A 24,932-nucleotide genomic window follows, 5' to 3' on the forward strand; every position below is an offset into this window, starting at 1 on the left:
CTGCAGCTCCTCTGGAGGCTCTGGAGCATTTCGCAGACCCCTCCAAGGAAATGAGGCTTGTGGGATGAGCTCCTTGCAAAGAATGGCAAGCATCCTGCTCCTTTCGATGAGACACACGTGTGGGGAGAGAGGCTTGGCAGCAGAGGAGAAGCAAGAGGGCAGCCAGGGAGGGGATGTGCATGCAGCTTGCAGGCCCCAGAGCTCCTGCTTCGCAAGCAGGGAATGACAGCTCGGCCCATCAGGCCCCATTCACATGTGGGCACCCAGCTTCCGGATCTGCCCTTTCCCAACCATGAAACTACACCCAGGCTGCACCGTGTGCCCTGTCAAGGTGGACCATTGCTCGCCAGGTGGGCTGAATGGCACGACTGTGTCAGGGGAGAGAAGGCCCTAGGAGGCCTTCGGGGACCTGCCACAACATAGCAGTGCTCAGGCAAAGGCACTCTGCTTTCTGTAGGCTGGATGCACACTGGAGTTTCTGCTTGAGGCAAGGAGAGCTCAGCTAGGCGAACCCTGGCTGAAGGCAAAGCAGAGAGTTTTTTGGTGGAGCGCTGGCACCATCTGCTGGCCGACAAGCATGGGAGCAGAAGCCTCGCTCCAAATGAGTTCCTGAGGAGCTTTCCAAGCAGGAGGCACGCTGGCTCCAAAAGCTTAGAGAGTCTTGCTTAGGACTACCCTCCGGCAACAGACTGGGTGCCAAGGGCATGTGGGTTGGAGGGTGCTCGGAAGCCACAGGGGAGGTTTTGGGCACCCAGAGCTCTCCGATGGAAAACACTGCAGGCCCGAGCATCCATGAACTCCTGCAAGGCTTTGGAGTGGGAAAGCTGTGCATAGCAGAAGGCTCCCTGCCAAGTGCTGCAGGACTTTGTGGATGGTGAAGCTGCAGCTGCCTTGCAGGCTTCTGGTCCAGGGGCGTGTGTGCCCCAGACCAGAATGCATTAGGAGGACCTCCTAGCAAGCGGCATGCAAGCACCCAGTTTCCTTGGCCTAGACTTGCCTGTGCACACCCAGGCCTGTCAGCAGTGAAGACAGCGCAGACAGCAAGGGGAGGTTTCAGGCAGCTAAGGGCCAGCAGGCATCCTGCTTGCAAGTGGGGTCATGACTGTTTTGTGCTCAGGCCCCAGTGGCCACGTGCACACACAGCCTCTGGACCTGCAGCATCCCAGCAGGGCAAGAGACACACAGGCAACACCCTGGGGCCTCCTCGAATGAATGGTAATCCATCGAGGTCCTGCTGGCTGGCAGTGGCCTAGGCCTGCACAGGCCCTAGGGAGGCCGTGCTGAGGCTGGGATGGGTCCCATCCTAGCAGGGCCCAGGGCAAGCCTGGGACTGGAGGCCAGGCTGCAGGCTCATTCCAGCTAGGGCCTGGTGCAGAGAGCCTTCAGCTGCGACTTCCAGGGGGAATGGTCAGCGCAGTGGCTTTTGCCTGCAATCCATGAGCCTCACTCGATCTGCCCTGCCTGTCAGACCCACACTCCCTAGAAGTGTGTTCCTGAGGCAGTTGGACAGTTGGGGAAGTGGAGGCTCACCCAGCATGGGAGGCCTGCCTAGAACATTGCTCTGGGTACAAAGACGGTTCCCTGCACCTCTGGCCCTGGGGAGAGATTTTCTGCACACAGGAGACACTTGGCACACACAGGGTTTCCCCATGGAAAGCACTGTGAGAGAGAGTCGCCGCCAGGGATGCATGGCACTCTCCCATCGAAGCCCTCCATGCAGCAGGCTGTCATCAATTCGGCTGCTTCCCTTGGTGGCTGGAGAGACTTCAGCTCCTCTGGAGGCTCTGGGTCAATTGTCACTCCCCTTCGAGGAAATGAGGCTTGTGAGTTGAGGTCCTTGTGAAGAAGGGCAAGCAGCATGCTCCGTGCAATGAGACGCACGTGTGGTGTGAGAGGCTTGGCAGCAGAGAAGAAGCAAGAGGGGCAGCCAGAGAGGGGATGTGCATGCAGGTTGAAGGCCCCAGATCTCCTGCATCCCAGCCAGGGAATGCCGGCTCTGCCCACCAGGTCCCATTCACAAGTGGGCCCCCAGCTTGTGGATCTGCCCTTTCCCAGCCATGAAACCACACACAGGCTGCACCCTGAGCCCTGCCAAGGGTGAACTTTGCTCCCCGCATGGGATGAATGGCACGACTGTGTTAGGGGACAGAAGGCCCTAGGAGGCCTTCAGGGAGCTGCCATGGCATAGCAGTGCTCAGGCAAAAGCACTCTGCTTTCTGTAGGCTGGAAGAACCCTGCAGTATCTACTTGTGGCAGAGAGAGTTCAGCTAGGCTATCCATGGCTGAAGGCAAAGCAGAGAGTTTTTTGGTGGAGCGCGGGCACCATCTGTTGGCCGACAAGCATGGGAGGAGAAGCCTCTCTCCAAATGAGTTCCTGAGGAGCTTTCCAAGCAGGAGGCACGCTGGCTCCAAAAGCTTCGAGAGTTCTGCTTAGGACTACCCTGCGGCAACAGAGTGGGTACCAAGGTCATGTGTTTTGGAAGGTTCTCAGAAACCACAGGGGAGGCTTTGGGCACCCAGTGCTCTCCGATGGAAAACGCTGCAGGGCCGAGCATCCATGAACTCCTCCAAGGCTTTGGATGGGAAAGATATCCATAGCAGAAGGCTCTCTGCCAAGTGCTGCAGGCCTTTGTGGATTGCGAAGCTGCAGCTGCCTTGCAGGCTTCTGGTCTAGGGGCGTGTGTGCCCCGGTCCACAATGCGTTAGGAGGAGATCCTAGCAAGGGGCGAGCAAGCACCTCGTTTCCTTGGCATAGACTGGCCTGTGCACACAGAAGCCTGCCAGCAGTGAAGACAACGCAGACAGCAAGGGGGGTTGGCAGGCGGCTATGGGCCGGCAGGCATCCTGCTTGAAAGTGGGGCCATGACTGTTTTGTGCTCAGGCCCCAGTGGCCATGTGCACACACTGGACCTCTGGACCTGCAGCGTCCCAGCAGGGCAAGAGACACACAGGCAACACCCTGGGTCCTTCTCGAATGAACAGCGCTCCAACGAGGTCCTCCTGGCTGGCAGTGGCCTAGGCCTGCACGGGCCCTAGGGTGGCCGAGCTGAGGCTGGGATGGGTCCTGACCAAGCAAGGCCCAGTGCAAGCCTGGGACTGGAGGCCAGGCTGCAGGCTCATTCCAGCTAGGGCATGGTGCAGAGAGCCTTCAGCTGCGACTTCCAGGGGGAATGGTCAGCGCAGTGGCTTTTGCCTGCAATCCACGTTCCTCACTCGAGCCGCCCTGCCTGTGCGACCCACACTCCCTAGAAATGTGTTCCTGAGGCAGTTGGACAGTTGGGGAAGTGGAGGCTCACGCACCATGGGAGGCCTTCCTAGAACATTGCTCTGTGTCCAAAGAGGATTCCCTGCACTTCTGGTGCTGGGGAGAGATTTTCTGCACACAGGAGACACTTGGCACACACAATGTTTCCCCATGGAAAGCACTGTGAGAGAGAGTCGCCGCCAGGGTTGCATGGCACTCTCCCATCGAAGCCCTCCATGCAGCAGGCTGTCATAGACTCGGCTGCTGCCCTTGTTGTTTGGAGAGTCTGCAGCTCCTCTGGAGGCTCTGGAGCATTTCGCAGACCCCTCCAAGGAAATGAGGCTTGTGGGATGAGCTCCTTGCAAAGAATGGCAAGCATCCTGCTCCTTTCGATGAGACACACGTGTGGGGAGAGAGGCTTGGCAGCAGAGGAGAAGCAAGAGGGCAGCCAGGGAGGGGATGTGCATGCAGCTTGCAGGCCCCAGAGCTCCTGCTTCGCAAGCAGGGAATGACAGCTCGGCCCATCAGGCCCCATTCACATGTGGGCACCCAGCTTCCGGATCTGCCCTTTCCCAACCATGAAACTACACCCAGGCTGCACCGTGTGCCCTGTCAAGGTGGACCATTGCTCGCCAGGTGGGCTGAATGGCACGACTGTGTCAGGGGAGAGAAGGCCCTAGGAGGCCTTCGGGGACCTGCCACAACATAGCAGGCTCAGGAAAAGGCACTCTGCTTTCTGTAGGCTGGATGCACACTGGAGTTTCTGCTTGAGGCAAGGAGAGCTCAGCTAGGCGAACCCTGGCTGAAGGCAAAGCAGAGAGTTTTTTGGTGGAGCGCTGGCACCATCTGCTGGCCGACAAGCATGGGAGCAGAAGCCTCACTCCAAACGAGTTCCTGAGGAGCTTTCCAAGCAGGAGGCACGCTGGCTCCAAAAGCTTAGAGAGTCTTGCTTAGGACTACCCTCCGGCAACAGACTGGGTGCCAAGGGCATGTGGGTTGGAGGGTGCTCGGAAGCCACAGGGGAGGTTTTGGGCACCCAGAGCTCTCCGATGGAAAACACTGCAGGCCCGAGCATCCATGAACTCCTGCAAGGCTTTGGAGTGGGAAAGCTGTGCATAGCAGAAGGCTCCCTGCCAAGTGCTGCAGGACTTTGTGGATGGTGAAGCTGCAGCTGCCTTGCAGGCTTCTGGTCCAGGGGCGTGTGTGCCCCAGACCAGAATGCATTAGGAGGACCTCCTAGCAAGCGGCATGCAAGCACCCAGTTTCCTTGGCCTAGACTTGCCTGTGCACACCCAGGCCTGTCAGCAGTGAAGACAGCGCAGACAGCAAGGGGAGGTTTCAGGCAGCTAAGGGCCAGCAGGCATCCTGCTTGCAAGTGGGGTCATGACTGTTTTGTGCTCAGGCCCCAGTGGCCACGTGCACACACAGCCTCTGGACCTGCAGCATCCCAGCAGGGCAAGAGACACACAGGCAACACCCTGGGGCCTCCTCGAATGAATGGTAATCCATCGAGGTCCTGCTGGCTGGCAGTGGCCTAGGCCTGCACAGGCCCTAGGGAGGCCGTGCTGAGGCTGGGATGGGTCCCATTCTAGCAGGGCCCAGGGCAAGCCTGGGACTGGAGGCCAGGCTGCAGGCTCATTCCAGCTAGGGCCTGGTGCAGAGAGCCTTCAGCTGCGACTTCCAGGGGGAATGGTCAGCGCAGTGGCTTTTGCCTGCAATCCATGAGCCTCACTCGATCTGCCCTGCCTGTCAGACCCACACTCCCTAGAAGTGTGTTCCTGAGGCAGTTGGACAGTTGGGGAAGTGGAGGCTCACCCAGCATGGGAGGCCTGCCTAGAACATTGCTCTGGGTACAAAGACGGTTCCCTGCACCTCTGGCCCTGGGGAGAGATTTTCTGCACACAGGAGACACTTGGCACACACAGGGTTTCCCCATGGAAAGCACTGTGAGAGAGAGTCGCCGCCAGGGATGCATGGCACTCTCCCATCGAAGCCCTCCATGCAGCAGGCTGTCATCAATTCGGCTGCTTCCCTTGGTGGCTGGAGAGACTTCAGCTCCTCTGGAGGCTCTGGGTCAATTGTCACTCCCCTTCGAGGAAATGAGGCTTGTGAGTTGAGGTCCTTGTGAAGAAGGGCAAGCAGCATGCTCCGTGCAATGAGACGCACGTGTGGTGTGAGAGGCTTGGCAGCAGAGAAGAAGCAAGAGGGGCAGCCAGAGAGGGGATGTGCATGCAGCTTGAAGGCCCCAGATCTCCTGCATCCCAGCCAGGGAATGCCGGCTCTGCCCACCAGGTCCCATTCACAAGTGGGCCCCCAGCTTGTGGATCTGCCCTTTCCCAGCCATGAAACCACACACAGGCTGCACCCTGAGCCCTGCCAAGGGTGAACTTTGCTCCCCGCATGGGATGAATGGCACGACTGTGTTAGGGGACAGAAGGCCCTAGGAGGCCTTCAGGGAGCTGCCATGGCATAGCAGTGCTCAGGCAAAAGCACTCTGCTTTCTGTAGGCTGGAAGAACCCTGCAGTATCTACTTGTGGCAGAGAGAGTTCAGCTAGGCTATCCATGGCTGAAGGCAAAGCAGAGAGTTTTTTGGTGGAGCGCGGGCACCATCTGTTGGCCGACAAGCATGGGAGGAGAAGCCTCTCTCCAAATGAGTTCCTGAGGAGCTTTCCAAGCAGGAGGCACGCTGGCTCCAAAAGCTTCGAGAGTTCTGCTTAGGACTACCCTCCGGCAACAGAGTGGGTACCAAGGTCATGTGTTTTGGAAGGTTCTCAGAAACCACAGGGGAGGCTTTGGGCACCCAGTGCTCTCCGATGGAAAACGCTGCAGGGCCGAGCATCCATGAACTCCTCCAAGGCTTTGGATGGGAAAGATATCCATAGCAGAAGGCTCTCTGCCAAGTGCTGCAGGCCTTTGTGGATTGCGAAGCTGCAGCTGCCTTGCAGGCTTCTGGTCTAGGGGCGTGTGTGCCCCGGTCCACAATGCGTTAGGAGGAGATCCTAGCAAGGGGCGAGCAAGCACCTCGTTTCCTTGGCATAGACTGGCCTGTGCACACAGAAGCCTGCCAGCAGTGAAGACAACGCAGACAGCAAGGGGGGTTGGCAGGCGGCTATGGGCCGGCAGGCATCCTGCTTGAAAGTGGGGCCATGACTGTTTTGTGCTCAGGCCCCAGTGGCCATGTGCACACACTGGACCTCTGGACCTGCAGCGTCCCAGCAGGGCAAGAGACACACAGGCAACACCCTGGGTCCTTCTCGAATGAACAGCGCTCCAACGAGGTCCTCCTGGCTGGCAGTGGCCTAGGCCTGCACGGGCCCTAGGGTGGCCGAGCTGAGGCTGGGATGGGTCCTGACCAAGCAAGGCCCAGTGCAAGCCTGGGACTGGAGGCCAGGCTGCAGGCTCATTCCAGCTAGGGCATGGTGCAGAGAGCCTTCAGCTGCGACTTCCAGGGGGAATGGTCAGCGCAGTGGCTTTTGCCTGCAATCCACGTTCCTCACTCGAGCCGCCCTGCCTGTGCGACCCACACTCCCTAGAAATGTGTTCCTGAGGCAGTTGGACAGTTGGGGAAGTGGAGGCTCACGCACCATGGGAGGCCTTCCTAGAACATTGCTCTGTGTCCAAAGAGGATTCCCTGCACTTCTGGTGCTGGGGAGAGATTTTCTGCACACAGGAGACACTTGGCACACACAATGTTTCCCCATGGAAAGCACTGTGAGAGAGAGTCGCCGCCAGGGTTGCATGGCACTCTCCCATCGAAGCCCTCCATGCAGCAGGCTGTCATAGACTCGGCTGCTGCCCTTGTTGTTTGGAGAGTCTGCAGCTCCTCTGGAGGCTCTGGAGCATTTCGCAGACCCCTCCAAGGAAATGAGGCTTGTGGGATGAGCTCCTTGCAAAGAATGGCAAGCATCCTGCTCCTTTCGATGAGACACACGTGTGGGGAGAGAGGCTTGGCAGCAGAGGAGAAGCAAGAGGGCAGCCAGGGAGGGGATGTGCATGCAGCTTGCAGGCCCCAGAGCTCCTGCTTCGCAAGCAGGGAATGACAGCTCGGCCCATCAGGCCCCATTCACATGTGGGCACCCAGCTTCCGGATCTGCCCTTTCCCAACCATGAAACTACACCCAGGCTGCACCGTGTGCCCTGTCAAGGTGGACCATTGCTCGCCAGGTGGGCTGAATGGCACGACTGTGTCAGGGGAGAGAAGGCCCTAGGAGGCCTTCGGGGACCTGCCACAACATAGCAGTGCTCAGGCAAAGGCACTCTGCTTTCTGTAGGCTGGATGCACACTGGAGTTTCTGCTTGAGGCAAGGAGAGCTCAGCTAGGCGAACCCTGGCTGAAGGCAAAGCAGAGAGTTTTTTGGTGGAGCGCTGGCACCATCTGCTGGCCGACAAGCATGGGAGCAGAAGCCTCACTCCAAATGAGTTCCTGAGGAGCTTTCCAAGCAGGAGGCACGCTGGCTCCAAAAGCTTAGAGAGTCTTGCTTAGGACTACCCTCCGGCAACAGACTGGGTGCCAAGGGCATGTGGGTTGGAGGGTGCTCGGAAGCCACAGGGGAGGTTTTGGGCACCCAGAGCTCTCCGATGGAAAACACTGCAGGCCCGAGCATCCATGAACTCCTGCAAGGCTTTGGAGTGGGAAAGCTGTGCATAGCAGAAGGCTCCCTGCCAAGTGCTGCAGGACTTTGTGGATGGTGAAGCTGCAGCTGCCTTGCAGGCTTCTGGTCCAGGGGCGTGTGTGCCCCAGACCAGAATGCATTAGGAGGACCTCCTAGCAAGCGGCATGCAAGCACCCAGTTTCCTTGGCCTAGACTTGCCTGTGCACACCCAGGCCTGTCAGCAGTGAAGACAGCGCAGACAGCAAGGGGAGGTTTCAGGCAGCTAAGGGCCAGCAGGCATCCTGCTTGCAAGTGGGGTCATGACTGTTTTGTGCTCAGGCCCCAGTGGCCACGTGCACACACAGCCTCTGGACCTGCAGCATCCCAGCAGGGCAAGAGACACACAGGCAACACCCTGGGGCCTCCTCGAATGAATGGTAATCCATCGAGGTCCTGCTGGCTGGCAGTGGCCTAGGCCTGCACAGGCCCTAGGGAGGCCGTGCTGAGGCTGGGATGGGTCCCATTCTAGCAGGGCCCAGGGCAAGCCTGGGACTGGAGGCCAGGCTGCAGGCTCATTCCAGCTAGGGCCTGGTGCAGAGAGCCTTCAGCTGCGACTTCCAGGGGGAATGGTCAGCGCAGTGGCTTTTGCCTGCAATCCATGAGCCTCACTCGATCTGCCCTGCCTGTCAGACCCACACTCCCTAGAAGTGTGTTCCTGAGGCAGTTGGACAGTTGGGGAAGTGGAGGCTCACCCAGCATGGGAGGCCTGCCTAGAACATTGCTCTGGGTACAAAGACGGTTCCCTGCACCTCTGGCCCTGGGGAGAGATTTTCTGCACACAGGAGACACTTGGCACACACAGGGTTTCCCCATGGAAAGCACTGTGAGAGAGAGTCGCCGCCAGGGATGCATGGCACTCTCCCATCGAAGCCCTCCATGCAGCAGGCTGTCATCAATTCGGCTGCTTCCCTTGGTGGCTGGAGAGACTTCAGCTCCTCTGGAGGCTCTGGGTCAATTGTCACTCCCCTTCGAGGAAATGAGGCTTGTGAGTTGAGGTCCTTGTGAAGAAGGGCAAGCAGCATGCTCCGTGCAATGAGACGCACGTGTGGTGTGAGAGGCTTGGCAGCAGAGAAGAAGCAAGAGGGGCAGCCAGAGAGGGGATGTGCATGCAGGTTGAAGGCCCCAGATCTCCTGCATCCCAGCCAGGGAATGCCGGCTCTGCCCACCAGGTCCCATTCACAAGTGGGCCCCCAGCTTGTGGATCTGCCCTTTCCCAGCCATGAAACCACACACAGGCTGCACCCTGAGCCCTGCCAAGGGTGAACTTTGCTCCCCGCATGGGATGAATGGCACGACTGTGTTAGGGGACAGAAGGCCCTAGGAGGCCTTCAGGGAGCTGCCATGGCATAGCAGTGCTCAGGCAAAAGCACTCTGCTTTCTGTAGGCTGGAAGAACCCTGCAGTATCTACTTGTGGCAGAGAGAGTTCAGCTAGGCTATCCATGGCTGAAGGCAAAGCAGAGAGTTTTTTGGTGGAGCGCGGGCACCATCTGTTGGCCGACAAGCATGGGAGGAGAAGCCTCTCTCCAAATGAGTTCCTGAGGAGCTTTCCAAGCAGGAGGCACGCTGGCTCCAAAAGCTTCGAGAGTTCTGCTTAGGACTACCCTGCGGCAACAGAGTGGGTACCAAGGTCATGTGTTTTGGAAGGTTCTCAGAAACCACAGGGGAGGCTTTGGGCACCCAGTGCTCTCCGATGGAAAACGCTGCAGGGCCGAGCATCCATGAACTCCTCCAAGGCTTTGGATGGGAAAGATATCCATAGCAGAAGGCTCTCTGCCAAGTGCTGCAGGCCTTTGTGGATTGCGAAGCTGCAGCTGCCTTGCAGGCTTCTGGTCTAGGGGCGTGTGTGCCCCGGTCCACAATGCGTTAGGAGGAGATCCTAGCAAGGGGCGAGCAAGCACCTCGTTTCCTTGGCATAGACTGGCCTGTGCACACAGAAGCCTGCCAGCAGTGAAGACAACGCAGACAGCAAGGGGGGTTGGCAGGCGGCTATGGGCCGGCAGGCATCCTGCTTGAAAGTGGGGCCATGACTGTTTTGTGCTCAGGCCCCAGTGGCCATGTGCACACACTGGACCTCTGGACCTGCAGCGTCCCAGCAGGGCAAGAGACACACAGGCAACACCCTGGGTCCTTCTCGAATGAACAGCGCTCCAACGAGGTCCTCCTGGCTGGCAGTGGCCTAGGCCTGCACGGGCCCTAGGGTGGCCGAGCTGAGGCTGGGATGGGTCCTGACCAAGCAAGGCCCAGTGCAAGCCTGGGACTGGAGGCCAGGCTGCAGGCTCATTCCAGCTAGGGCATGGTGCAGAGAGCCTTCAGCTGCGACTTCCAGGGGGAATGGTCAGCGCAGTGGCTTTTGCCTGCAATCCACGTTCCTCACTCGAGCCGCCCTGCCTGTGCGACCCACACTCCCTAGAAATGTGTTCCTGAGGCAGTTGGACAGTTGGGGAAGTGGAGGCTCACGCACCATGGGAGGCCTTCCTAGAACATTGCTCTGTGTCCAAAGAGGATTCCCTGCACTTCTGGTGCTGGGGAGAGATTTTCTGCACACAGGAGACACTTGGCACACACAATGTTTCCCCATGGAAAGCACTGTGAGAGAGAGTCGCCGCCAGGGTTGCATGGCACTCTCCCATCGAAGCCCTCCATGCAGCAGGCTGTCATAGACTCGGCTGCTGCCCTTGTTGTTTGGAGAGTCTGCAGCTCCTCTGGAGGCTCTGGAGCATTTCGCAGACCCCTCCAAGGAAATGAGGCTTGTGGGATGAGCTCCTTGCAAAGAATGGCAAGCATCCTGCTCCTTTCGATGAGACACACGTGTGGGGAGAGAGGCTTGGCAGCAGAGGAGAAGCAAGAGGGCAGCCAGGGAGGGGATGTGCATGCAGCTTGCAGGCCCCAGAGCTCCTGCTTCGCAAGCAGGGAATGACAGCTCGGCCCATCAGGCCCCATTCACATGTGGGCACCCAGCTTCCGGATCTGCCCTTTCCCAACCATGAAACTACACCCAGGCTGCACCGTGTGCCCTGTCAAGGTGGACCATTGCTCGCCAGGTGGGCTGAATGGCACGACTGTGTCAGGGGAGAGAAGGCCCTAGGAGGCCTTCGGGGACCTGCCACAACATAGCAGGCTCAGGAAAAGGCACTCTGCTTTCTGTAGGCTGGATGCACACTGGAGTTTCTGCTTGAGGCAAGGAGAGCTCAGCTAGGCGAACCCTGGCTGAAGGCAAAGCAGAGAGTTTTTTGGTGGAGCGCTGGCACCATCTGCTGGCCGACAAGCATGGGAGCAGAAGCCTCACTCCAAATGAGTTCCTGAGGAGCTTTCCAAGCAGGAGGCACGCTGGCTCCAAAAGCTTAGAGAGTCTTGCTTAGGACTACCCTCCGGCAACAGACTGGGTGCCAAGGGCATGTGGGTTGGAGGGTGCTCGGAAGCCACAGGGGAGGTTTTGGGCACCCAGAGCTCTCCGATGGAAAACACTGCAGGCCCGAGCATCCATGAACTCCTGCAAGGCTTTGGAGTGGGAAAGCTGTGCATAGCAGAAGGCTCCCTGCCAAGTGCTGCAGGACTTTGTGGATGGTGAAGCTGCAGCTGCCTTGCAGGCTTCTGGTCCAGGGGCGTGTGTGCCCCAGACCAGAATGCATTAGGAGGACCTCCTAGCAAGCGGCATGCAAGCACCCAGTTTCCTTGGCCTAGACTTGCCTGTGCACACCCAGGCCTGTCAGCAGTGAAGACAGCGCAGACAGCAAGGGGAGGTTTCAGGCAGCTAAGGGCCAGCAGGCATCCTGCTTGCAAGTGGGGTCATGACTGTTTTGTGCTCAGGCCCCAGTGGCCACGTGCACACACAGCCTCTGGACCTGCAGCATCCCAGCAGGGCAAGAGACACACAGGCAACACCCTGGGGCCTCCTCGAATGAATGGTAATCCATCGAGGTCCTGCTGGCTGGCAGTGGCCTAGGCCTGCACAGGCCCTAGGGAGGCCGTGCTGAGGCTGGGATGGGTCCCATTCTAGCAGGGCCCAGGGCAAGCCTGGGACTGGAGGCCAGGCTGCAGGCTCATTCCAGCTAGGGCCTGGTGCAGAGAGCCTTCAGCTGCGACTTCCAGGGGGAATGGTCAGCGCAGTGGCTTTTGCCTGCAATCCATGAGCCTCACTCGATCTGCCCTGCCTGTCAGACCCACACTCCCTAGAAGTGTGTTCCTGAGGCAGTTGGACAGTTGGGGAAGTGGAGGCTCACCCAGCATGGGAGGCCTGCCTAGAACATTGCTCTGGGTACAAAGACGGTTCCCTGCACCTCTGGCCCTGGGGAGAGATTTTCTGCACACAGGAGACACTTGGCACACACAGGGTTTCCCCATGGAAAGCACTGTGAGAGAGAGTCGCCGCCAGGGATGCATGGCACTCTCCCATCGAAGCCCTCCATGCAGCAGGCTGTCATCAATTCGGCTGCTTCCCTTGGTGGCTGGAGAGACTTCAGCTCCTCTGGAGGCTCTGGGTCAATTGTCACTCCCCTTCGAGGAAATGAGGCTTGTGAGTTGAGGTCCTTGTGAAGAAGGGCAAGCAGCATGCTCCGTGCAATGAGACGCACGTGTGGTGTGAGAGGCTTGGCAGCAGAGAAGAAGCAAGAGGGGCAGCCAGAGAGGGGATGTGCATGCAGCTTGAAGGCCCCAGATCTCCTGCATCCCAGCCAGGGAATGCCGGCTCTGCCCACCAGGTCCCATTCACAAGTGGGCCCCCAGCTTGTGGATCTGCCCTTTCCCAGCCATGAAACCACACACAGGCTGCACCCTGAGCCCTGCCAAGGGTGAACTTTGCTCCCCGCATGGGATGAATGGCACGACTGTGTTAGGGGACAGAAGGCCCTAGGAGGCCTTCAGGGAGCTGCCATGGCATAGCAGTGCTCAGGCAAAAGCACTCTGCTTTCTGTAGGCTGGAAGAACCCTGCAGTATCTACTTGTGGCAGAGAGAGTTCAGCTAGGCTATCCATGGCTGAAGGCAAAGCAGAGAGTTTTTTGGTGGAGCGCGGGCACCATCTGTTGGCCGACAAGCATGGGAGGAGAAGCCTCTCTCCAAATGAGTTCCTGAGGAGCTTTCCAAGCAGGAGGCACGCTGGCTCCAAAAGCTTCGAGAGTTCTGCTTAGGACTACCCTCCGGCAACAGAGTGGGTACCAAGGTCATGTGTTTTGGAAGGTTCTCAGAAACCACAGGGGAGGCTTTGGGCACCCAGTGCTCTCCGATGGAAAACGCTGCAGGGCCGAGCATCCATGAACTCCTCCAAGGCTTTGGATGGGAAAGATATCCATAGCAGAAGGCTCTCTGCCAAGTGCTGCAGGCCTTTGTGGATTGCGAAGCTGCAGCTGCCTTGCAGGCTTCTGGTCTAGGGGCGTGTGTGCCCCGGTCCACAATGCGTTAGGAGGAGATCCTAGCAAGGGGCGAGCAAGCACCTCGTTTCCTTGGCATAGACTGGCCTGTGCACACAGAAGCCTGCCAGCAGTGAAGACAACGCAGACAGCAAGGGGGGTTGGCAGGCGGCTATGGGCCGGCAGGCATCCTGCTTGAAAGTGGGGCCATGACTGTTTTGTGCTCAGGCCCCAGTGGCCATGTGCACACACTGGACCTCTGGACCTGCAGCGTCCCAGCAGGGCAAGAGACACACAGGCAACACCCTGGGTCCTTCTCGAATGAACAGCGCTCCAACGAGGTCCTCCTGGCTGGCAGTGGCCTAGGCCTGCACGGGCCCTAGGGTGGCCGAGCTGAGGCTGGGATGGGTCCTGACCAAGCAAGGCCCAGTGCAAGCCTGGGACTGGAGGCCAGGCTGCAGGCTCATTCCAGCTAGGGCATGGTGCAGAGAGCCTTCAGCTGCGACTTCCAGGGGGAATGGTCAGCGCAGTGGCTTTTGCCTGCAATCCACGTTCCTCACTCGAGCCGCCCTGCCTGTGCGACCCACACTCCCTAGAAATGTGTTCCTGAGGCAGTTGGACAGTTGGGGAAGTGGAGGCTCACGCACCATGGGAGGCCTTCCTAGAACATTGCTCTGTGTCCAAAGAGGATTCCCTGCACTTCTGGTGCTGGGGAGAGATTTTCTGCACACAGGAGACACTTGGCACACACAATGTTTCCCCATGGAAAGCACTGTGAGAGAGAGTCGCCGCCAGGGTTGCATGGCACTCTCCCATCGAAGCCCTCCATGCAGCAGGCTGTCATAGACTCGGCTGCTGCCCTTGTTGTTTGGAGAGTCTGCAGCTCCTCTGGAGGCTCTGGAGCATTTCGCAGACCCCTCCAAGGAAATGAGGCTTGTGGGATGAGCTCCTTGCAAAGAATGGCAAGCATCCTGCTCCTTTCGATGAGACACACGTGTGGGGAGAGAGGCTTGGCAGCAGAGGAGAAGCAAGAGGGCAGCCAGGGAGGGGATGTGCATGCAGCTTGCAGGCCCCAGAGCTCCTGCTTCGCAAGCAGGGAATGACAGCTCGGCCCATCAGGCCCCATTCACATGTGGGCACCCAGCTTCCGGATCTGCCCTTTCCCAACCATGAAACTACACCCAGGCTGCACCGTGTGCCCTGTCAAGGTGGACCATTGCTCGCCAGGTGGGCTGAATGGCACGACTGTGTCAGGGGAGAGAAGGCCCTAGGAGGCCTTCGGGGACCTGCCACAACATAGCAGTGCTCAGGCAAAGGCACTCTGCTTTCTGTAGGCTGGATGCACACTGGAGTTTCTGCTTGAGGCAAGGAGAGCTCAGCTAGGCGAACCCTGGCTGAAGGCAAAGCAGAGAGTTTTTTGGTGGAGCGCTGGCACCATCTGCTGGCCGACAAGCATGGGAGCAGAAGCCTCGCTCCAAATGAGTTCCTGAGGAGCTTTCCAAGCAGGAGGCACGCTGGCTCCAAAAGCTTAGAGAGTCTTGCTTAGGACTACCCTCCGGCAACAGACTGGGTGCCAAGGGCATGTGGGTTGGAGGGTGCTCGGAAGCCACAGGGGAGGTTTTGGGCACCCAGAGCTCTCCGATGGAAAACACTGCAGGCCCGAGCATCCATGAACTCCTGCAAGGCTTTGGAGTGGGAAAGCTGTGCATAGCAGAAGGCTCCCTGCCAAGTGCTGCAGGACTTTGTGGATGGTGAAGCTGCAGCTGCCTTGCAGGCTTCTGGTCCAGGGGCGTGTGTGCCCCAGACCAGAATGCATTAGGAGGACCTCCTAGCAAGCGGCATGCAAGCACCCAGTTTCCTTGGCCTAGACTTGCCTGTGCACACCCAGGCCTGTCAGCAGTGAAGACAGCGCAGACAGCAAGCGGAGGTTTCAGGCAGCTAAGGGCCAGCAGGCATCCTGCTTGCAAGTGGGGTCATGACTGTTTTGTGCTCAGGCCCCAGTGGCCACGTGCACACACAGCCTCTGGACCTGCAGCATCCCAGCAGGGCAAGAGACACACAGGCAACACCCTGGGGCCTCCTCGAATGAATGGTAATCCATCGAGGTCCTGCTGGCTGGCAGTGGCCTAGGCCTGCACAGGCCCTAGGGAGGCCGTGCTGAGGCTGGGATGGGTCCCATTCTAGCAGGGCCCAGGGCAAGCCTGGGACTGGAGGCCAGGCTGCAGGCTCATTCCAGCTAGGGCCTGGTGCAGAGAGCCTTCAGCTGCGACTTCCAGGGGGAATGGTCAGCGCAGTGGCTTTTGCCTGCAATCCATGAGCCTCACTCGATCTGCCCTGCCTGTCAGACCCACACTCCCTAGAAGTGTGTTCCTGAGGCAGTTGGACAGTTGGGGAAGTGGAGGCTCACCCAGCATGGGAGGCCTGCCTAGAACATTGCTCTGGGTACAAAGACGGTTCCCTGCACCTCTGGCCCTGGGGAGAGATTTTCTGCACACAGGAGACACTTGGCACACACAGGGTTTCCCCATGGAAAGCACTGTGAGAGAGAGTCGCCGCCAGGGATGCATGGCACTCTCCCATCGAAGCCCTCCATGCAGCAGGCTGTCATCAATTCGGCTGCTTCCCTTGGTGGCTGGAGAGACTTCAGCTCCTCTGGAGGCTCTGGGTCAATTGTCACTCCCCTTCGAGGAAATGAGGCTTGTGAGTTGAGGTCCTTGTGAAGAAGGGCAAGCAGCATGCTCCGTGCAATGAGACGCACGTGTGGTGTGAGAGGCTTGGCAGCAGAGAAGAAGCAAGAGGGGCAGCCAGAGAGGGGATGTGCATGCAGCTTGAAGGCCCCAGATCTCCTGCATCCCAGCCAGGGAATGCCGGCTCTGCCCACCAGGTCCCATTCACAAGTGGGCCCCCAGCTTGTGGATCTGCCCTTTCCCAGCCATGAAACCACACACAGGCTGCACCCTGAGCCCTGCCAAGGGTGAACTTTGCTCCCCGCATGGGATGAATGGCACGACTGTGTTAGGGGACAGAAGGCCCTAGGAGGCCTTCAGGGAGCTGCCATGGCATAGCAGTGCTCAGGCAAAAGCACTCTGCTTTCTGTAGGCTGGAAGAACCCTGCAGTATCTACTTGTGGCAGAGAGAGTTCAGCTAGGCTATCCATGGCTGAAGGCAAAGCAGAGAGTTTTTTGGTGGAGCGCGGGCACCATCTGTTGGCCGACAAGCATGGGAGGAGAAGCCTCTCTCCAAATGAGTTCCTGAGGAGCTTTCCAAGCAGGAGGCACGCTGGCTCCAAAAGCTTCGAGAGTTCTGCTTAGGACTACCCTGCGGCAACAGAGTGGGTACCAAGGTCATGTGTTTTGGAAGGTTCTCAGAAACCACAGGGGAGGCTTTGGGCACCCAGTGCTCTCCGATGGAAAACGCTGCAGGGCCGAGCATCCATGAACTCCTCCAAGGCTTTGGATGGGAAAGATATCCATAGCAGAAGGCTCTCTGCCAAGTGCTGCATGCCTTTGTGGATTGCGAAGCTGCAGCTGCCTTGCAGGCTTCTGGTCTAGGGGCGTGTGTGCCCCGGTCCACAATGCGTTAGGAGGAGCTCCTAGCAAGGGGCGAGCAAGCACCTCGTTTCCTTGGCATAGACTGGCCTGTGCACACAGAAGCCTGCCAGCAGTGAAGACAACGCAGACAGCAAGGGGGGGTGGCAGGCGGCTATGGGCTGGCAGGCATCCTGCTTGAAAGTGGGGCCATGACTGTTTTGTGCTCAGGCCCCAGTGGCCATGTGCACACACAGCCTCTGGACCTGCAGCGTCCCAGCAGGGCAAGAGACACACAGGCAACACCCTGGGTCCTTCTCGAATGAACAGCGCTCCAACGAGGTCCTCCTGGCTGGCAGTGGCCTAGGCCTGCACGGGCCCTAGGGTGGCCGTGCTGAGGCTGGGATGGGTCCTGACCAAGCAGGGCCCAGTGCAAGCCTGGGACTGGAGGCCAGGCTGCAGGCTCATTCCAGCTAGGGCATGGTGCAGAGAGCCTTCAGCTGCGACTTCCAGGGGGAATGGTCAGCGCAGAGGCTTTTGCCTGCAATCCACGTTCCTCACTCGAGTCGCCCTGCCTGTGTGACCCACACTCCCTAGAAATGTGTTCCTGAGGCAGTTGGACAGTTGGGGAAGTGGAGGCTCACGCACCATGGGAGGCCTTCCTAGAACATTGCTCTGTGTCCAAAGAGGATTCCCTGCACTTCTGGTGCTGGGGAGAGATTTTCTGCACACAGGAGACACTTGGCACACACAATGTTTCCCCATGGAAAGCACTGTGAGAGAGAGTCGCCACCAGGGTTGCATGGCACTCTCCCATCGAAGCCCTCCATGCAGCAGGCTGTCATAGACTCGGCTGCTGCCCTTGTTGTTTGGAGAGTCTGCAGCTCCTCTGGAGGCTCTGGAGCATTTCGCAGACCCCTCCAAGGAAATGAGGCTTGTGGGATGAGCTCCTTGCAAAGAATGGCAAGCATCCTGCTCCTTTCGATGAGACACACGTGTGGGGAGAGAGGCTTGGCAGCAGAGGAGAAGCAAGAGGGCAGCCAGGGAGGGGATGTGCATGCAGCTTGCAGGCCCCAGAGCTCCTGCTTCGCAAGCAGGGAATGACAGCTCGGCCCATCAGGCCCCATTCACATGTGGGCACCCAGCTTCCGGATCTGCCCTTTCCCAACCATGAAACTACACCCAGGCTGCACCGTGTGCCCTGTCAAGGTGGACCATTGCTCGCCAGGTGGGCTGAATGGCACGACTGTGTCAGGGGAGAGAAGGCCCTAGGAGGCCTTCGGGGACCTGCCACAACATAGCAGTGCTCAGGCAAAGGCACTCTGCTTTCTGTAGGCTGGATGCACACTAGAGTTTCTGCTTGAGGCAAGGAGAGCTCAGCTAGGCGAACCCTGGCTGAAGGCAAAGCAGAGAGTTTTTTGGTGGAGCGCTGGCACCATCTGCTGGCCGACAAGCATGGGAGCAGAAGCCTCACTCCAAATGAGTTCCTGAGGAGCTTTCCAAGCAGGAGGCACGCTGGCTCCAAAAGCTTAGAGAGTCTTGCTTAGGACTACCCTCCGGCAACAGACTGGGTGCCAAGGGCATGTGGGTTGGAGGGTGCTCGGAAGCCACAGGGGAGGTTTTGGGCACCCAGAGCTCTCCGATGGAAAACACTGCAGGCCTGAGCATCCATGAACTCCTGCAAGGCTTTGGAGTGGGAAAGCTGTGCATAGCAGAAGGCTCCCTGCCAAGTGCTGCAGGACTTTGTGGATGGTGAAGCTGCAGCTGCCTTGCAGGCTTCTGGTCCAGGGGCGTGTGTGCCCCAGACCAGAATGCATTAGGAGGACCTCCTAGCAAGCGGCATGCAAGCACCCAGTTTCCTTGGCCTAGACTTGCCTGTGCACACCCAGGCCTGTCAGCAGTGAAGACAGCGCAGACAGCAAGGGGAGGTTTCAGGCAGCTAAGGGCCAGCAGGCATCCTGCTTGCAAGTGGGGTCATGACTGTTTTGTGCTCAGGCCCCAGTGGCCACGTGCACACACAGCCTCTGGACCTGCAGCATCCCAGCAGGGCAAGAGACACACAGGCAACACCCTGGGGCCTCCTCGAATGAATGGTAATCCATCGAGGTCCTGCTGGCTGGCAGTGGCCTAGGCCTGCACAGGCCCTAGGGAGGCCGTGCTGAGGCTGGGATGGGTCCCATTCTAGCAGGGCCCAGGGCAAGCCTGGGACTGGAGGCCAGGCTGCAGGCTCATTCCAGCTAGGGCCTGGTGCAGAGAGCCTTCAGCTGCGACTTCCAGGGGGAATGGTCAGCGCAGTGGCTTTTGCCTGCAATCCATGAGCCTCACTCGATCTGCCCTGCCTGTCAGACCCACACTCCCTAGAAGTGTGTTCCTGAGGCAGTTGGACAGTTGGGGAAGTGGAGGCTCACCCAGCATGGGAGGCCTGCCTAGAACATTGCTCTGGGTACAAAGACGGTTCCCTGCACCTCTGGCCCTGGGGAGAGATTTTCTGCACACAGGAGACACTTGGCACACACAGGGTTTCCCCATGGAAAGCACTGTGAGAGAGAGTCGCCGCCAGGGATGCATGGCACTCTCCCATCGAAGCCCTCCATGCAGCAGGCTGTCATCAATTCGGCTGCTTCCCTTGGTGGCTGGAGAGACTTCAGCTTCTCTGGAGGCTCTGGGTCAATTGTCACTCCCCTTCGAGGAAATGAGGCTTGTGAGTTGAGGTCCTTGTGAAGAAGGGCAAGCAGCATGCTCCGTGCAATGAGACGCACGTGTGGTGTGAGAGGCTTGGCAGCAGAGAAGAAGCAAGAGGGGCAGCCAGAGAGGGGATGTGCATGCAGCTTGAAGGCCCCAGATCTCCTGCATCCCAGCCAGGGAATGCCAGCTCTGCCCACCAGGTCCCATTCACAAGTGGGCCCCCAGCTTGTGGATCTGCCCTTTCCCAGCCATGAAACCACACACAGGCTGCACCCTGAGCCCTGCCAAGGGTGAACTTTGCTCCCCGCATGGGATGAATGGCACGACTGTGTTAGGGGACAGAAGGCCCTAGGAGGCCTTCAGGGAGCTGCCATGGCATAGCAGTGCTCAGGCAAAAGCACTCTGCTTTCTGTAGGCTGGAAGAACCCTGCAGTATCTACTTGTGGCAGAGAGAGTTCAGCTAGGCTATCCATGGCTGAAGGCAAAGCAGAGAGTTTTTTGGTGGAGCGCGGGCACCATCTGTTGGCCGACAAGCATGGGAGGAGAAGCCTCTCTCCAAATGAGTTCCTGAGGAGCTTTCCAAGCAGGAGGCACGCTGGCTCCAAAAGCTTCGAGAGTTCTGCTTAGGACTACCCTCCGGCAACAGAGTGGGTACCAAGGTCATGTGTTTTGGAAGGTTCTCAGAAACCACAGGGGAGGCTTTGGGCACCCAGTGCTCTCCGATGGAAAACGCTGCAGGGCCGAGCATCCATGAACTCCTCCAAGGCTTTGGATGGGAAAGATATCCATAGCAGAAGGCTCTCTGCCAAGTGCTGCATGCCTTTGTGGATTGCGAAGCTGCAGCTGCCTTGCAGGCTTCTGGTCTAGGGGCGTGTGTGCCCCGGTCCACAATGCGTTAGGAGGAGCTCCTAGCAAGGGGCGAGCAAGCACCTCGTTTCCTTGGCATAGACTGGCCTGTGCACACAGCAGCCTGCCAGCAGTGAAGACAACGCAGACAGCAAGGGGGTGTGGCAGGCGGCTATGAGCCGGCAGGCGTCCTGCTTGAAAGTGGGGCCATGACTGTTTTGTGCTCAGGCCCCAGTGGCCACGTGCACACACAGCCTCTGGACCTGCAGCGTCCCAGCAGGGCAAGAGACACACAGGCAACACCCTGGGTCCTTCTCGAATGAACAGCGCTCCAACGAGGTCCTCCTGGCTGGCAGTGGCCTAGGCCTGCACGGGCCCTAGGGTGGCCGTGCTGAGGCTGGGATGGGTCCTGACCAAGCAGGGCCCAGTGCAAGCCTGGGACTGGAGGCCAGGCTGCAGGCTCATTCCAGCTAGGGCATGGTGCAGAGAGCCTTCAGCTGCGACTTCCAGGGGGAATGGTCAGCGCAGTGGCTTTTGCCTGCAATCCACGTTCCTCACTCGAGCCGCCCTGCCTGTGCGACCCACACTCCCTAGAAATGTGTTCCTGAGGCAGTTGGACAGTTGGGGAAGTGGAGGCTCACGCACCATGGGAGGCCTTCCTAGAACATTGCTCTGTGTCCAAAGAGGATTCCCTGCACTTCTGGTGCTGGGGAGAGATTTTCTGCACACAGGAGACACTTGGCACACACAATGTTTCCCCATGGAAAGCACTGTGAGAGAGAGTCGCCGCCAGGGTTGCATGGCACTCTCCCATCGAAGCCCTCCATGCAGCAGGCTGTCATAGACTCGGCTGCTGCCCTTGTTGTTTGGAGAGTCTGCAGCTCCTCTGGAGGCTCTGGAGCATTTCGCAGACCCCTCCAAGGAAATGAGGCTTGTGGGATGAGCTCCTTGCAAAGAATGGCAAGCATCCTGCTCCTTTCGATGAGACACACGTGTGGGGAGAGAGGCTTGGCAGCAGAGGAGAAGCAAGAGGGCAGCCAGGGAGGGGATGTGCATGCAGCTTGCAGGCCCCAGAGCTCCTGCTTCGCAAGCAGGGAATGACAGCTCGGCCCATCAGGCCCCATTCACATGTGGGCACCCAGCTTCCGGATCTGCCCTTTCCCAACCATGAAACTACACCCAGGCTGCACCGTGTGCCCTGTCAAGGTGGACCATTGCTCGCCAGGTGGGCTGAATGGCACGACTGTGTCAGGGGAGAGAAGGCCCTAGGAGGCCTTCGGGGACCTGCCACAACATAGCAGTGCTCAGGCAAAGGCACTCTGCTTTCTGTAGGCTGGATGCACACTGGAGTTTCTGCTTGAGGCAAGGAGAGCTCAGCTAGGCGAACCCTGGCTGAAGGCAAAGCAGAGAGTTTTTTGGTGGAGCGCTGGCACCATCTGCTGGCCGACAAGCATGGGAGCAGAAGCCTCGCTCCAAATGAGTTCCTGAGGAGCTTTCCAAGCAGGAGGCACGCTGGCTCCAAAAGCTTAGAGAGTCTTGCTTAGGACTACCCTCCGGCAACAGACTGGGTGCCAAGGGCATGTGGGTTGGAGGGTGCTCGGAAGCCACAGGGGAGGTTTTGGGCACCCAGAGCTCTCCGATGGAAAACACTGCAGGCCCGAGCATCCATGAACTCCTGCAAGGCTTTGGAATGGGAAAGCTGTACATAGCAGAAGGCTCCCTGCCAAGTGCTGCAGGACTTTGTGGATGGTGAAGCTGCAGCTGCCTTGCAGGCTTCTGGTCCAGGGCCGTGTGTGCCCCAGACCAGAATGCATTAGGAGGACCTCCTAGCAAGTGGCATGCAAGCACCCAATTTCCTTGGCCTAGACTTGCCTGTGCACACCCAGGCCTGTCAGCAGTGAAGATAGCGCAGACAGCAAGGGGAGGTTTCAGGCAGCTAAGGGCCAGCAGGCATCCTGCTTGCAAGTGGGGTCATGACTGTTTTGTGCTCAGGCCCCAGTGGCCACGTGCACACACAGCCTCTGGACCTGCAGCGTCCCAGCAGGGCAAGAGACACACAGGCAACACCCTGGGGCCTCCTCGAATGAATGGTAATCCATCGAGGTCCTGCTGGCTGGCAGTGGCCTAGGCCTGCACAGGCCCTAGGGAGGCCGTGCTGAGGCTGGGATGGGTCCCATCCTAGCAGGGCCCAGGGCAAGCCTGGGACTGGAGGCCAGGCTGCAGGCTCATTCCAGCTAGGGCCTGGTGCAGAGAGCCTTCAGCTGCGACTTCCAGGGGGAATGGTCAGCGCAGTGGCTTTTGCCTGCAATCCATGAGCCTCACTCGATCTGCCCTGCCTGTCAGACCCACACTCCCTAGAAGTGTGTTCCTGAGGCAGTTGGACAGTTGGGGAAGTGGAGGCTCACCCAGCATGGGAGGCCTGCCTAGAACATTGCTCTGGGTACAAAGACGGTTCCCTGCACCTCTGGCCCTGGGGAGAGATTTTCTGCACACAGGAGACACTTGGCACACACAGGGTTTCCCCATGGAAAGCACTGTGAGAGAGAGTCGCCGCCAGGGATGCATGGCACTCTCCCATCGAAGCCCTCCATGCAGCAGGCTGTCATCAATTCGGCTGCTTCCCTTGGTGGCTGGAGAGACTTCAGCTCCTCTGGAGGCTCTGGGTCAATTGTCACTCCCCTTCGAGGAAATGAGGCTTGTGAGTTGAGGTCCTTGTGAAGAAGGGCAAGCAGCATGCTCCGTGCAATGAGACGCACGTGTGGTGTGAGAGGCTTGGCAGCAGAGAAGAAGCAAGAGGGGCAGCCAGAGAGGGGATGTGCATGCAGGTTGAAGGCCCCAGATCTCCTGCATCCCAGCCAGGGAATGCCGGCTCTGCCCACCAGGTCCCATTCACAAGTGGGCCCCCAGCTTGTGGATCTGCCCTTTCCCAGCCATGAAACCACACACAGGCTGCACCCTGAGCCCTGCCAAGGGTGAACTTTGCTCCCCGCATGGGATGAATGGCACGACTGTGTTAGGGGACAGAAGGCCCTAGGAGGCCTTCAGGGAGCTGCCATGGCATAGCAGTGCTCAGGCAAAAGCACTCTGCTTTCTGTAGGCTGGAAGAACCCTGCAGTATCTACTTGTGGCAGAGAGAGTTCAGCTAGGCTATCCATGGCTGAAGGCAAAGCAGAGAGTTTTTTGGTGGAGCGCGGGCACCATCTGTTGGCCGACAAGCATGGGAGGAGAAGCCTCTCTCCAAATGAGTTCCTGAGGAGCTTTCCAAGCAGGAGGCACGCTGGCTCCAAAAGCTTCGAGAGTTCTGCTTAGGACTACCCTCCGGCAACAGAGTGGGTACCAAGGTCATGTGTTTTGGAAGGTTCTCAGAAACCACAGGGGAGGCTTTGGGCACCCAGTGCTCTCCGATGGAAAACGCTGCAGGGCCGAGCATCCATGAACTCCTCCAAGGCTTTGGATGGGAAAGATATCCATAGCAGAAGGCTCTCTGCCAAGTGCTGCAGGCCTTTGTGGATTGCGAAGCTGCAGCTGCCTTGCAGGCTTCTGGTCTAGGGGCGTGTGTGCCCCGGTCCACAATGCGTTAGGAGGAGATCCTAGCAAGGGGCGAGCAAGCACCTCGTTTCCTTGGCATAGACTGGCCTGTGCACACAGAAGCCTGCCAGCAGTGAAGACAACGCAGACAGCAAGGGGGGTTGGCAGGCGGCTATGGGCCGGCAGGCATCCTGCTTGAAAGTGGGGCCATGACTGTTTTGTGCTCAGGCCCCAGTGGCCATGTGCACACACTGGACCTCTGGACCTGCAGCGTCCCAGCAGGGCAAGAGACACACAGGCAACACCCTGGGTCCTTCTCGAATGAACAGCGCTCCAACGAGGTCCTCCTGGCTGGCAGTGGCCTAGGCCTGCACGGGCCCTAGGGTGGCCGAGCTGAGGCTGGGATGGGTCCTGACCAAGCAAGGCCCAGTGCAAGCCTGGGACTGGAGGCCAGGCTGCAGGCTCATTCCAGCTAGGGCATGGTGCAGAGAGCCTTCAGCTGCGACTTCCAGGGGGAATGGTCAGCGCAGTGGCTTTTGCCTGCAATCCACGTTCCTCACTCGAGCCGCCCTGCCTGTGCGACCCACACTCCCTAGAAATGTGTTCCTGAGGCAGTTGGACAGTTGGGGAAGTGGAGGCTCACGCACCATGGGAGGCCTTCCTAGAACATTGCTCTGTGTCCAAAGAGGATTCCCTGCACTTCTGGTGCTGGGGAGAGATTTTCTGCACACAGGAGACACTTGGCACACACAATGTTTCCCCATGGAAAGCACTGTGAGAGAGAGTCGCCGCCAGGGTTGCATGGCACTCTCCCATCGAAGCCCTCCATGCAGCAGGCTGTCATAGACTCGGCTGCTGCCCTTGTTGTTTGGAGAGTCTGCAGCTCCTCTGGAGGCTCTGGAGCATTTCGCAGACCCCTCCAAGGAAATGAGGCTTGTGGGATGAGCTCCTTGCAAAGAATGGCAAGCATCCTGCTCCTTTCGATGAGACACACGTGTGGGGAGAGAGGCTTGGCAGCAGAGGAGAAGCAAGAGGGCAGCCAGGGAGGGGATGTGCATGCAGCTTGCAGGCCCCAGAGCTCCTGCTTCGCAAGCAGGGAATGACA

Source organism: Hippopotamus amphibius, chromosome 2, assembly GCF_030028045.1.
Source record: "Hippopotamus amphibius kiboko isolate mHipAmp2 chromosome 2, mHipAmp2.hap2, whole genome shotgun sequence".
In the NCBI taxonomy this organism is placed as follows: Eukaryota; Metazoa; Chordata; class Mammalia; order Artiodactyla; family Hippopotamidae; genus Hippopotamus; species Hippopotamus amphibius.